Genomic DNA, 10,028 nt, shown 5'->3' on the forward strand with positions numbered 1-10,028 from the left:
ACTCCTCTCCCCCCTCGTCAACCACTCCTCCCCCCCCTCGTCAACCACTCCTCCCCCCCCTCGTCAACCACTCCTCCCCCCCCCTCGTCAACCACTCCTCCCCCCCCCTCGTCAACCACTCCTCCCCCCCCTCGTCAACCACTCCTCTCCCCCCTCGTCAACCACTCCTCCCCCCCTCGTCAACCACTCCTCTCCCCCCTCGTCAACCACTCCTCTCCCCCCCTCGTCAACCACTCCTCTCCCCCCCTCGTCAACCACTTCCTCCCCCCCCTCGTCAACCACTCCTCCCCCCTCGTCACACTCCTCCCCCCCCTCGTCAACCACTCTCCTACCCCCCCTCGTCAACCACTCCTCCCCCCCTCGTCAACCACTCCTCCCCCCCCTCGTCAACCACTCCTCCCCCCCCTCGTCAACCACTCCTCCCCCCCCTCGTCAACCACTCCTCCCCCCCCTCGTCAACCACTCCTCCCCCCCCTCGTCAACCACTCCTCCCCCCCTCGTCAACCACTCCTCCCCCCCTCGTCAACCACTCCTCCCCCCCTCGTCAACCACTCCTCCCCCCCTCGTCAACCACTCCTCCCCCCCCTCGTCAACCACTCCTCCCCCCTCGTCAACCACTCCTCCCCCCCCTCGTCAACCACTCCTCCCCCCCTCGTCAACCACTCCTCCCCCCCCTCGTCAACCACTCCTCCCCCCCTCGTCAACCAATCTCCCCCTCGTCAACCACTCCTCCCCCCCTCGTCAACCACTCCTCCCCCCCTCGTCAACCACTCCTCTCCCCCCTCGTCAACCACTCCTCCCCCCCCTCGTCAACCACTCCTCCCCCCCCTCGTCAACCACTCCTCCCCCCCTCGTCAACCACTCCTCCCCCCTCGTCAACCCTCCTAACCCCTCGTCAACCACTCCTACCCCCCTCGTCAACCACTCCTCCCCCCCCTCGTCAACCACTCCTCCCCCCCCCTCGTCAACCACTCCTCCCCCCCTCGTCAACCACTCCTCTCCCCCCTCGTCAACCACTCCTCTCCCCCCTCGTCAACCACTCCTCTCCCCCCTCGTCAACCACTCCTCTCCCCCCTCGTCAACCACTCCTCTCCCCCCTCGTCAACCACTCCTCCCCCCCTCGTCAACCACTCCTCCCCCCCTCGTCAACCCTCCTACCCCCTCGTCAACCACTCCTCCCCCCCTCGTCAACCACTCCTCCCCCCCCTCGTCAACCACTCCTCCCCCCCTCGTCAACCCTTCTCCCCCCCTCGTCAACCACTCCTCTCCCCCTCGTCAACCACGTCCTCCCCCCCCTCGTCAACCACTCCTCCCCCCCCTCGTCAACCACTCCTCCCCCCCCTCGTCAACCACTCCTCTCCCCCCTCGTCAACCACTCCTCCCCCCCTCGTCAACCACTCCTCCCCCCCCTCGTCAACCACTCCTCTCCCCCCCTCGTCAACCACTCCTCTCCCCCCTCGTCAACCACTCCTCTCCCCCCTCGTCAACCACTCCCTCTCCCCCCTCGTCAACCACTCCTCTCCCCCCTCGTCAACCACTCCTCTCCCCCCTCGTCAACCACTCCTCTCCCCCCTCGTCAACCACTCCTCTCCCCCCTCGTCAACCACTCCTCTCCCCCCTCGTCAACCACTCCTCTCCCCCCTCGTCAACCACTCCTCTCCCCCCTCGTCAACCACTCCTCTCCCCCCTCGTCAACCACTCCTCTCCCCCCTCGTCAACCACTCCTCTCCCCCCTCGTCAACCACTCCTCTCCCCCCCTCGTCAACCACTCCTCTCCCCCCTCGTCAACCACTCCTCTCCCCCTCGTCAACCACTCCTCTCCCCCCTCGTCAACCACTCCTCTCCCCCCTCGTCAACCACTCCTCTCCCCCCTCGTCAACCACTCCTCTCCCCCCTCGTCAACCACTCCCTCTCCCCCCTCGTCAACCACTCTCTCCCCTCGTCAACCTCTCTCCCCTCGTCAACCACTCCTCTCCCCCCTCGTCAACCACTCCTCTCCCCCCTCGTCAACCACTCCTCTCCCCCCTCGTCAACCACTCCTCTCCCCCTCGTCAACCACTCCTCTCCCCCCTCGTCAACCACTCCTCTCCCCCCTCGTCAACCACTCCTCTCCCCCTCGTCAACCACTCCTCTCCCCCCTCGTCAACCACTCCTCTCCCCCTCGTCACCACCCTCTCCCCTCGTCAACCACTCCTCTCCCCCCTCGTCAACCACTCCTCTCCCCCCTCGTCAACCACTCCTCTCCCCCCTCGTCAACCACTCCTCTCCCCCCTCGTCAACCACTCCTCTCCCCCCTCGTCAACCACTCCTCTCCCCCTCGTCAACCACTCCTCTCCCCCCTCGTCAACCACTCCTCTCCCCCCCTCGTCAACCACTCCTCTCCCCCCTCGTCAACCACTCTCTCCCCCTCGTCACCACTCCTCTCCCCCTCGTCAACCACTCCTCTCCCCCTCGTCAACCACTCCTCCCCCCTCGTCAACCACTCTCTCCCCCCCTCGTCAACCACTCCTCTCCCCCCTCGTCAACCACTCCTCTCCCCCCTCGTCAACCACTCCTCTCCCCCCTCGTCAACCACTCCTCTCCCCCCTCGTCAACCACTCCTCTCCCCCCTCGTCAACCACTCTCCCCCTCGTCAACCACTCCTCTCCCCCCTCGTCAACCACTCCTCCCCCTCGTCAACCACTCCTCTCCCCTCGTCAACCACTCCTCTCCCCCCTCGTCAACCACTCCTCTCCCCCCTCGTCAACCACTCCTCTCCCCCCTCGTCACCACTCCTCTCCCCCTCGTCAACCACTCCTCCCCCCCTCGTCAACCACTCCTCTCCCCCCCTCGTCAACCACTCCTCTCCCCCCTCGTCAACCACTCCTCCCCCCCAACCACTCCTCTCCCCCCTCGTCAACCACTCCTCTCCCCCCTCGTCAACCACTCCTCCCCCCCCCTCGTCAACCACTCCTCCCCCCCCTCGTCAACACTCCTCCCCCCCCCTCGTCAACCACTCCTCCCCCCCCCTCGTCAACCACTCCTCCCCCCCCTCGTCAACCACTCCTCCCCCCCCCTCGTCAACCACTCCTCCCCCCCCCTCGTCAACCACTCCTCACTCCTCCCCCCCCTCGTCAACCACTCCTCCCCCCCCTCGTCAACCACTCCTCCCCCCCCTCGTCAACCACTCCTCCCCCCCCCTCGTCAACCACTCCTCCCCCCCCCTCGTCAACCACTCCTCCCCCCCCCCTCGTCAACCACTCCTCCCCCCCCCTCGTCAACCACTCCTCCCCCCCCCCTCGTCAACCACTCCTCCCCCCCCCTCGTCAACCACTCCTCCCCCCCCTCGTCAACCACTCCTCCCCCCCCCTCGTCAACCACTCCCCCCCCCCCTCGTCAACCACTCCTCCCCCCCCTCGTCAACCACTCCTCTCCCCCCTCGTCAACCACTCATCTCCCCCCTCGTCAACCACTCATCCCCCCCCCTCGTCAACCACTCATCTCCCCCCTCGTCAACCACTCCTCTCCCCCCTCGTCAACCACTCCTCTCCCCCCTCGTCAACCACTCCTCCCCCCCCTCGTCAACCACTCCTCTCCCCCCCCCTCGTCAACCACTCATCCCCTCCCCCCTCGTCAACCACTCCTCTCCCCCCCCTCGTCAACCACTCCTCCCCCCCCCCTCGTCAACCACTCCTCCCCCCCCCCTCGTCAACCACTCCTCCCCCCCCCCTCGTCAACCACTCCTCCCCCCCCCCCTCGTCAACCACTCCTCCCCCCCCCCTCGTCAACCACTCCTCCCCCCCCCCCTCGTCAACCACTCCTCCCCCCCCCCTCGTCAACCACTCCTCCCCCCCCCCCTCGTCAACCACTCCTCCCCCCCCCCCCTCGTCAACCACTCCTCCCCCCCCCCCCCCCCTCGTCAACCACTCCTCCCCCCCCCCCTCGTCAACCACTCCTCCCCCCCCCCCTCGTCAACCACTCCTCCCCCCCCTCGTCAACCACTCATCTCCCCCCTCGTCAACCACTCATCTCCCCCCTCGTCAACCACTCCTCTCCCCCCTCGTCAACCACTCCTCTCCCCCCTCGTCAACCACTCCTCTCCCCCCTCGTCAACCACTCCTCTCCCCCCTCGTCAACCACTCCTCTCCCCCCTCGTCAACCACTCCAACTCCACGCCATCTCACCGTCCTCGCCACCACCACACAACAACAACAACAACACCGCTGCCGCTGCTGCTGCTGCTCACCCACCAACCCACCGAACTCACCATGAGCTCTCCACGTGCGCGTGGCCGCGTGGGAGCCTTGCTCTTAAATGGCGGCCGATGGCCTCGTTTGAATCGCGCCAGTGCCACGTGACCAATTAAGCAAATGGATGCGCGTGCATCAAGCACCAATCATCGCTCACACCCCTCAAGCACCAATCATCGCTCACAGCCCCCTCACCCCACGCAGGCTTTACTGGAAGCGCAGCCTCCAATTTGTGCGTTCGCGACGCGCGCCAACTCGTGCCATCAAACGTCGCGGCTTGTTATTAACAATTAATGCGACGCGATGCAACTGCATGTGACTCAATTACAATTGACCAGGAGGACGGGAGGGAAGCCGTGGGGGGCTCCCACAAACCCCGTGCCCCCCACCCACCATCCGCCTCCACCCCTCCACGCTGAGGCCGTGGTCACGTGGTCATGCCCAGTCTACTCGGCGGTGGGCCCCTGCGCGCCGGTGGCCCAATCTCCTCGCCACTCCCGGCCGTGGAGACGGCGTGGGGGGGGGGTCAGGAGGCTGCTGTGGAGCTCCCTGACCCCTGCCAAGACACCGCGTGGCCAGGAGGGGGCGCCACAACAAGCGCCAGTCACTTGCTCGCGGCGCCGGGGAAGATGCAAATTCTGCGGGATGCCCTCTGGGTTGGCAGTGCTGCACAGAAGAACAACAAACCACGCGTTTACCTCTGCCCTCAAAAGGGCCATTGCGCGAAACGTCGGATATTATGTTTCCCTCTCGGGGCCGCTGTGAATGGTGCCCCCGCTGAGTTCTGTTCGCGATTGCTCATCATCTGAGCCGTGGCCAGGAGAGGCAGGGCGACACTTTACACAGCGACGTCGTCACACTCCCACGAGACGCCGCGGGCATGTATACTGGTAGGAACCTCCTGGTTCCACCAGCCCACACGGGATTATTGTGTCCGTCCGTCCGTCGTGCATCCAAAAATGGGAGGGGTGGGGCTGGGTGGAGAGGGTAGGGTGGGGAGGGGAGGGTGGGGCTGGGTGGGGGGTTGGAGGAGTGGGGCTGGGTGGGGAGGGGCTGGTCACCCCGTGGTGCCCTTATACAACTCAACGTTTAACCTACTCACGCCGGCTTGTGCCCGCCCTCACAGCCGCCGTTGACTCTGGCCATTGACCGAGCAACCCAACGTTCCTACCAGCTCCCTTCGCATCAGGAATGTGTTCTCCATCTGCCATTTACAGCCCCCCGACCCAGCGGTGAATACTCTACATTCCTATGGCGGAAGTGGGTCCATCCATAGGACACTCACTGTTGATCTTCCACCACAATCGGGTAGTAATTTTATCGAACCAAACTAAACTATTTTATTTTACCAGGTAAAGCCCACTGAGCTATGAGCTCTTTTCAGAGGCGACCTGCCCGCACGTGATGATAACTCATCCTCGAGGCGGCTGTATCAACAACACACGTGCCAATTTTGGGGAGGGGGAAACCCCGGAGGACCCGGAAAACAATTCTCGCGACCACCAAGGGGGGGAGAGGGAGAACGCAGACTCCACATGTACAGCAGGCATCGCCACGGTCTGGAATCGAACCCACGAGGTCCTGCATAGCAGGCGACGGAGACAGCAGCTTCTCGCCAACGCGGCACCCAAAGGACTTAAACTCGCGACCTGCCGATTAGAGAGTCGCTCGCAAATTGGAAGGTGAGCAAAATGTACAGCAAATGGGCCCACGAACCCATTTGTGTGGACATTGGAGCGCTTCCTCCCTGATTCCGTGAGCTTCCTCCGGGTTCCCTGCGTCCTCATGTGATGGGCATGTTTCTGACTCTTCTCAGATTGATATTTGATTCCCTGTCGTGCGCAGTTGTTATGCTACTGCGTTGCGTTTAACATTTTGGTGAACCCAGTCCCTCTATAAACTAGATTCCTCGATGCTATTGTCTTGAGTTATTACAGCTGTTAATACAGTTTTTGGGGTAAGATCGCGTAAGTATGTGTCGTAACCCTCCACCACCCGACACAACCAGTAAGGTTTGTCCCGTAAACACAACGTGCCAATTAGTGACTACTTCCGCCTAACGATGTGTTGGAGAGTAAATCCACAAAATTTACAATTTGAGTACGACGTTTCGCTGGTAATTGCATCCAGCATCATCGGGAGATTTGCCAAAATAGTTGGCAGGTTAAACAAGGTCAACTTTATACTTTCCTCCCACACGAAGTTAAACTTTCATGACTAATAATTGGGCCAACTATCCGAATGTAGCAGGACCCTCTTGAGAGAGAGTCTTGAGAATGAGTGAGGCTTGTGATGCAGTCACTGTTAGTCTGTTGATGGTCGGCGATGCGGCAATCGACTCATCTCGACAAGCTGTACTCACGATGATGCACCACCACTACGGTGCGTACCGCGAGCGTTCAGGGTTTCGGCGCAATCGTCCTCGCTGCATTTCAACATCGCGGAGTGGCACCGATGTCCGATTGATTGGTACCCCAGTTGCGGAGTGAAGTACACCCCTGGGAAAAAAGTGTCCCAGAAATAAAATATTTAATTGCCTCGACCAGTTTGTCTTATTTGGTACCCCGGGGTAGCGCCATAAGGATCACGTGGTGCCTTCGACCCCAGGGTGCGTCCGATCCACTCAGAAGCCAAGCGGTTCGTGCCTGGATAGCGCTCGCATTGGCGATCCCATCGCTGATTGGTCGCCTCCAATGAGTGGGCGCCTAATGGACACCCGACTCTGCCCTTGACCGTCACCTTAACTTCCCTCGGTACCGGGCCGGGGCCAGAACAACGCCTCCATTTATCCGCCAGGTGGCGCTGTCAGACCGAGAAGAAGCCTCAACACCATCACCGCGAGCATCACCGCTATCGTCCTCATCCCATCATCACGTCACCACCATCACGACTTTCATCACCATCATATCACCATAACCACATCAACTTTATTACAATCACAGCATCATCATCATCGCCATCGTTACGCCACCATTATCACCAATGTCATATCACCATCCTCACTTTCATCACGTAACCATCATTACATCATCACCACAATCATATCACTAAAATCAGCAGCTCTGGTTTCATGAGGCACACATATTAACATTCATGGTTAATTTTCTGAAAGCATCTTAATACATAGAGGGGACCGCAGATCTTGGGCAATTGTTAGTAGCGTCGTCGGCCTTTCCGCTCGCCTGCAGTTCCTCCTCGGCGCCCGCGAGAGATGCGATTTGCATTGAGGATGACGCCGCCGCGACCTCCACGCTCGGATTGTTATTGTCGGTGTACTTTGTTCCATGCATGCCGTACACACTCACACGACCAACGGATTTTGTCATTCTGACCCTGACTTCATCACCTCCTGACCTCGTATCGCCGTGGTAATTGGGTCGTGTGTCTTGATCCTGAGAACCAGAGAGTGCTTGCTGTTTCCTGGGTTGAGTGAATGGGTGCTCGCAGACGAGCACATTGCAAGATATTCATCTCGTATAAATATTTTGATTCTGTATAATGTGTGTGATGCGGTGTGTGTGTGCGGTGTTTGTGTGCGGTGTGTGTGTGCTTTGTGTGTGTGCGGTGTGTGTGTGCGGTGTGTGTGTGCGATGTGTGTGTGCGGTGTGTGTGTGCTTTGTGTGTGTAAGCGGTGTGTGTGTGCGGTGTGTGTGTGTGCGATGTGTGTGTGCGGTCTGTGTGTGCGGTGTGTGCGGTGTGTGTGTGCGGTGTGTGTGTGTGCGGTGTGTGTGTGCGGTGTGTGCGGTGTGTGTGTGCGGTGTGTGTGTGTGTGCGATGTGTGTGTGCGGTGTGTGTGTGCAGTGTGTGTGTGTGCTTTGTGTGTGTAAGCGGTGTGTGTGTGCGGTGTGTGTGTGCGATGTGTGTGTGCGGTGTGTGTGTGCGGTGTGTGCGGTGTGTGTGTGCGGTGTGTGTGTGTGCGGTGTGTGTGTGTGGTGTGTGTGTGCTTTGTGTGTGTGTGCTTTGTGTGTGTGCGGTGTGTGTGTGCGGTGTGTGTGTGTGTGCGATGTGTGTGTGTGCGATGTGTGTGTGCGGTGTATGTGTGCGGTGTGTGTGTGCGGTGTGTGTGTGTGGTGTGTGGTGTGTGCGGTGTGTGTGTGTGCGGGGTGTGTGTGCGCGGTGTGTGGTGCGGTGTGTGCGGTGTGTGCGGTGTGTGTGTGTGTGCGGTGTGTGTGTGTGCGATGTGTGTGTGTGCGCTGTGTGTGTGCGGTGTGTTACGAGTTCAAAAAGTGAGAAACCGGTAACCGTTCGCTGTGGATTGCCTCGGAATGATTGCGTCGCCGATTGCGTCACGCGCGGCGGGCGACCGCACGGCACGGCGCGTGCGGCTCCCCTGGAGAGAGCCCCGGAGGGTCGCGGGCGGAGTGCCCACACTTTACCCCACCGCACAATCACCACCGTCATCACCATCATCACCATCACCACCATCACCACCATCACCATCATTCTGCTTGGTGTGGAAGAGGCGGGCGTGCCCACACTTTACCCCACCGCACAATCACGACCGTCATCACCATCATCACCATCATCACCACCATCACCATCATTCTGCTGGGTGTGGAAGAGGCGGACGTGCCCACACTTTACCCCACCGCACCATCACCACCGTCATCACCATCATCACCATCATCACCACCATCACCATCATCATTCTGCTGGGTGTGGAAGAGGCGGACTGCCCACCCTTTACCCCACCGCACCATCACCACCGTCATCACCATCACCACAATCACCACCATCACCATCATCATAATTCTGCTTGGTGTGGAAGAGGCGGGGGTGCCCACACTTTACCCCACCGCACCATCACCACCATCATCATCATTCTACTGGGCGTGGAAAAGGCGTGCGGGTTAAGGAACTCTCCCCATGGCTTCGACTGCCCGGCGGGAGAACGAATCGAACCACGACCTCTGCATTGCGTGCAGCTGACATTCACACACTCCACTGTGGCAGCTCCCTTCGTCTCTCGGTTAAGATGATGTTTATTGCTCTGTACATATTCTTTGGGTCTTTCGGTAAAGCCACGTAGATAGAAAAATAAGAAAAATATGCATGTATATACGTGCGGCAAACCGGTAACCCTATTTTTCATTGTGTTATCCGTAATTTAAACAATACGCGTATACTGTTTAAAACCCCTCGTGTGTATTTGTCAGGAGCTTGTGTCTGATGCGTGTGTCACGTGGTGGAGGGGCACCTGTGTCACGTGGTGGAGGGGCACCTGTGTCACGTGGTGGAGAGGCACCTGTGTCACGTGGTGGAGGGGCACCTGTGTCACGTGGTGAGGGGCACCTGTGTCACGTGGTGAGGGGCACCTGTGTCACGTGGTGGAGGGGCACCTGTGTCACGTGGTGAGGGGCACCTGTGTCACGTGGTGGAGGGGGCACCTGTGTCACGTGGTGGAGGGGGCACCTGTGTCACGTGGTGAGGGGCACCTGTGTCACGTGGTGGAGGGGCACCTGTGTCACGTGGTGAGGGGCACCTGTGTCACGTGGTGAGGAGCACCTGTGTCACGTGGTGAGGGGCACCTGTGTCACGTGGTGGTGGGCGCTGCGCTCCGAACGAGGCGAGCCGAGTTCGATTCCTGCTCACGACCAGTAAAGCCAGTGGCAGTGAACATCTGAACCGGTGCTGGGCTTTCCCTCGGAGATCGACTCAGTCTCACAACGAGGATCTGGTGCGGTGAATGTAAACACCATCAGCACTGGGAGGCGACGGCAGCCGGGCGTTGTGCTGGCCACCCAGCCAGCCCCTCGCATGCCGTAACGGCCTTCACATATATATTGTCTTGTGCAAGGT

The sequence above is a fragment of the Lampetra fluviatilis genome, chromosome 3, assembly GCF_964198595.1.
Source record: "Lampetra fluviatilis chromosome 3, kcLamFluv1.1, whole genome shotgun sequence".
Lineage (NCBI taxonomy): Eukaryota > Metazoa > Chordata > Hyperoartia > Petromyzontiformes > Petromyzontidae > Lampetra > Lampetra fluviatilis.